The following is a 5293-nucleotide window of genomic DNA, read 5'->3' on the forward strand; positions in this document are numbered from 1 at the left end:
ATTATTATTATTATTATTATTATTATTAGCCTTTAATTCACCAGTGAGAGAGAGAAAGGAAAAGTAAGAAAGCAAGCTGTCAGATCTGGGATTCAAACCATGATAAACCGTATGGGAGTCTAGTGCTTCACCACCACACCATCTACTGGCCCCAATTTATTTATTATTACAGGACGTCTGGTTTATTATATTCTAAAATCTCTATCATTAAAAACAGAGAAAGTTGACAGGTCATTTTCATATTTCATACAGGATCATTGTTATTGTCATAGAGTCATAATTTTGAAGTATTCCAGAGTTAAACATTTTTTCTGAGTGTGTTACAGTGCCTGGGAAGGGTTATATGGTACTTGACTTATTTCATAGAACGTCATACCTAGCAGAAGTTAGTCATTCCAGTCAACAAACTCATGGGGTAGACCAATGTAATCTTGGTCAGAGAACCATACTTTTTATTTACTCTCAGGAATTAGCCTCAAATTCTAAAATATTATTTTTATACAGTTAGGGGTTTCTCACTGCACACATGGTAACTAATAGCCTACTGATTTCAATCTTTGGTATGTCCTGAAAGAAATTTCATAAGTAATCTTAATAAAAATTAAGTAGTCTTAATGAAGGTGAGGATTTCATAGAGTAGGTAGATTTGGCAAGATATCAAGTAATGTTCTCTTTAACTCCAGGAGATTAAGATTCAAAGACAAAATTATAGAATGTAACAGCTGAAGAGGGCCTTCAAAATCTTCTCACATAAACTCATTATCTTATAAGATATCCAGAAAGATAGAATGATTTGTCCAAATTTATATAGTAAATTAATGGAACAGGGCTAGAAGTCAAGTCTAGTATTCCTCTATGCAATGTTTCTGTATGAGTGACTTTATGATTAGAAAAGAATGGATTTAAATTAATGTAGGTTATTTGCATAATTTTGATTCATGAGATAAAACTGAGACAACAATAAAGTAAACAAATTGTAGAAACAATAAAACGAATTAGGCTATTTAAGACTGTTGCTGGCCAGATGGCAGCATGGTGTTAAGAAGGTTGGATCCCACATGACATCCCCTAACATCACAGTTCAAGTCCCAGACCTGGCAATATGAAAAACACACTGGGCATGTAGACATTCATATCCAAAGTCTCTAAATAAGGGAGAGATGGAGGAGAAGGGATTTCAGTGTGACCATTTCACATCAATTATTGGGGATGCTTTATTCACTTTCTCTCTTTCTCTCTCTCTGTTGAGAGTATGCACCCTTGGGCAAATTTTCATAGAAAAGGTCTCTTAATTTAATTTAATTTTTTTGGCATTAAATAAGTGATTAAAAGTTGAGCATACACACGTTAGTAGAACAATCAACTATTATTATTATTAAATAAGTGATTAAAAGTTGAGCATACACATGTTAGTAAAAAAATCAACTATTATTATTATTATTTTTTTTGCTATAGAGTGCGTGCGCTCGCCAGACAGACAGAGAGAGACAGAGAGACAGAAAGCGAGAAATCACTCCCCAGGAGGGATGGCCACGCTGCAATCCCTTCTCCTCCATTCTCCTCTCAGGATCTTGGGCACACACTCACACGCGCCCAGCGTGAGTTTAAGCCACCGAGTCCGGGACTTGAACCGCGGTCGACTATGCGGGAGTCCAGCGACATAGCCATTACGCTAACTGCTGGTCCCAACAATCAACTATTCATCCACACAACCATGAGCTCTTGAGACAGAGAGACAACTTAAGTCTTCATCTTTAGTGGGAACAATATGTACAATCCTATCTTTAAAAGAATAGAATGTGAAAAATTATATTCACGATATATTAACAAATGCAAAATGATACTATGCTGATTTTCACCTACAGTTTCATGTCAATCCTAGACTGATATTTACTAACAGTCTTTATATGCAAGCAGATCCATAACCTGATCAGAAGTAAGAGCAGCAGCGGCCCAACAGCAGTGCACCACCCCATCATGTTGGATCCATGCGGAAAATTGTTGGTTTCGTTGCCTGACCGGCTGGGTACATGCACACACACTGTGGTTCTGGCTGGTTGTAAGACTTGGAGAGGCTCATGGCATGAGATGTTTGAGAGTGCTTATTTTTGTGACTTTCTCTCATATGGAAAATAAATAGATAAATAAATAAGTAAACAGAAACAGTAATAGGATCTTTTATGTGTTTACCACTTAACACATAGTAGGCAACCTGACACCATATATAATATTTCACTTAATTAGCAAAACAACCTTACAACATTGGTACGTATAATTTTGATTTTTAAAATGAGGAAACTGAGGCATAGGAAGCTTAACAGAATAGTTCAAGGTTACAGATTGTAATTGTAAAAGGCAAAAGAGTTATACGATCTGAAGATTGTAATTGTAGATTTTAGCTTAGAATCCTGGCATTCTGACGTTAGAGTTTTTATCATTGTTTCTCCACATCAAATATCGACAGTCCACCTTTCAGTGTTTAGGAGGTGCCACTGCAGCTGCAATCTTCTGTGTGCTTGAAAGAACAGGAATTTTTCAACCATAAGTTGAAAAATAGTCACCATGTACAATCAAGTTACTAGCTCTGTCTGTCTCTTAAGAATACTAGAAAATAGACTACATACTTACCATTATTCAGCTGCTTACAAAGTTAATACTTCGTTTTTAGTAGGCTACATGCAAACAATTCCTAGGTGACAAGTTGCTCTAGTCTACATCATTCCACAGTAATAAACCAGGTAACTCCCTCTATAAATCCAGCAATAGCCAAAAATTGTGTTTACTCATTGAATCAAAATTATATGCTGAAACACGTATTAATTCAGCACCCTGTTAAAATGTGCAAGGTAATGCCTCATCCAAAAAAGGGAAGAACTCATGGAGTGTCCTTATTCACAAATGACAGACCTAACATCGCCATCTGACGTACGGAGATTTAGAACCACACAGGTACTCTCTAATTTACCTCACATTGTGAGGTTAATAAAAAGGCTGCTTGCTGAAGACGATTGTGTGAATTCTGGCCTATACAATGCTCTACCTTTGCCCACATAATTTGGCGACAGGACTCAGTGCTTGCAGTGAAAAGTGCTGCCTGTCTTTTTGGTAAAAGCTTTTCAAACATACGATCAACATTATTTTAAAATAATTGAGTCAGTTTGCATCATGTTAATAAGTGGTTTTCTTAAATTTTTTTTTCTTATTTCACAAATGGGTAGCTGAGAAGTAGGCATGATTTTTGTTTTGTTTTGTTTTGTTTTCTTTTATTTCATTGCCCTTTCTGAATCTTGGAAATCTTGGGTTTGTCAAGGTTTCAAAATTATACTCCTTCAGACATTTTGTTATAATCTGAATATATTTTTATTAGCACCTTTCATTCATTCATTTTTCCAAATGCATGTGTAGAGATCTTATTATGTGGCAGCCGGGTACCATGCAGTGTGTTGGCTGTTCAGTGATGAGGAAGATATGTTTCTGTGCACCCACAGTGGAGACGCAAAGGCACAATGAAGAAACAAATGTAATCATTGTAAATTGAGAGAAGCTCTAAAAAAGAGGAAAATAATCAGACACTGGGAATGGAATTATTATTATTATTATTTATTTTTTTATTTTTTTAGTTAGGATGACAGAGAACCACTATAAGAGGTAACTCTTAAGCTGAGACACGAAAGAAGAGAAGAACTGTATATAGAAGGGGAGAAGACAATGAAGGGATAAAACAGACAGGCAGCTTACATGTGCAAAACATGGAGGCAAAGAAAGGACTGGTATGATCAAGGAGCTAAGCATGGCCTGTGAGGAGGGCACATATGTGGCAGAAGGAATTGACAAAGGTTAGAATAAAACAGGCAGCAGCCATTTTGAAAGGTGTTGTAGGAAGAGCTAAGGGGAAAGGACCTTATTGTAAAGGTAGTGTAAATCCCTTCAATACCTTTAATCAGGAAAGTCACAAGCTACAGTGGAAATCTCTTTGCAACGATAAATACAAACGTGGAAAAGAATTAACTGGTTATAATAGGGTTCACGTGGAGGGCATGAGATCTTTTAATATCACATAAGAGTGGTCACTCAAAATTATAAGTAACTCACATGTGTTACAAAGGTATTGTATGCAATTTGAGTACAACTTACAAAGCTGAATATATTCCAATGTGTATTTGAAATATATAATAACCTCAGTTCTTCAAGTATCAAGTGGGTGTTTGTACAGTGCTATTCAGAGTTCCTGGATGTTCCTGAATTTCATCAGACCTGAGAAAGGGACACTAGGATGCTGCATTAATATATTCTGCTCTTTTGCAGTATCTCTCAGTACATTCTAAATTGCATTACAGAAACTGCTGGTAGGTTCTGTGCTCTGAGTATATGACCATGCTAAATATGGGATATTAATACAATAAATGCAGGTGCTGATGTGAACTCAGAAAAAAACACACAATAAACAAAAATGAAAAGCATATGTAAGACAGATTTGTAGAAAAGAACATTCTTAGTCTCTGAGAGACAAAAACACAAGAAAAACACTGGAGTAAAGTACAGTCACAATAAAGAAGTTAAAAACTATTGCTCACTCACAGAAAGAAGTAATAACTTATAAATGGGAGTATGAAGAGTAGCTTCATGAAGAGGATGCATTTAAATATGGCCTTCAAGAAGATGAGGGGAACAAAATGTTAGACAAGAGAGTTGTTGCTAAGGCAATGGTCACGTTCACTTTGTGTGAACAGGAAGAAGGAATGCACTTGCAGAGTCTTTTTATATCCTAACTAGAAAGATCAAGGCCTGAGTTGTACAAGAGTGGGCTCAAGTGGGTCCCTATCTGACTGAACATGTCTTCAGTGTCCTATGACCACATTCTGCGAAGATGGCCTGTCTCAAAGCTCCAGCACTAAATGTTAAGCATTGTTTAATTGGCTGCTTCCACATACATTCTTTGGGTCCTCTTACTAATATGGAGAATGACAGAGACTAAGAGAAAAAATGTTAGCTTGGGTGACAAGTTGGGACTCATATTTTCCAGCCCTACCCTGAATGAGTCATCCTTGTAGCTAACATTAAAGCCATTTTGAAGATTCAAAATGGACTTGCATCTCTGTTAATAAGACATATAACTAAACAAAGTTTTAATGAAATGTCATCCTTCAAATTAGCTTAAGCAATGAGGTGTAAAGGAGTCTTGAGAAGAAGCCAACACCCAGTTCTCTCAGTATATAATCTCCCTAGCAAAGAATTTAATCTTCAAACTGAGCACGTTGGGTCCCTGTGATCAACTTCAGTTAGGGGTTTTAAT

The sequence above is a fragment of the Tupaia chinensis genome, unplaced genomic scaffold (assembly GCF_000334495.1).
Source record: "Tupaia chinensis unplaced genomic scaffold, TupChi_1.0 Scaffold000443_1, whole genome shotgun sequence".
Classification (NCBI taxonomy): Eukaryota; Metazoa; Chordata; class Mammalia; order Scandentia; family Tupaiidae; genus Tupaia; species Tupaia belangeri.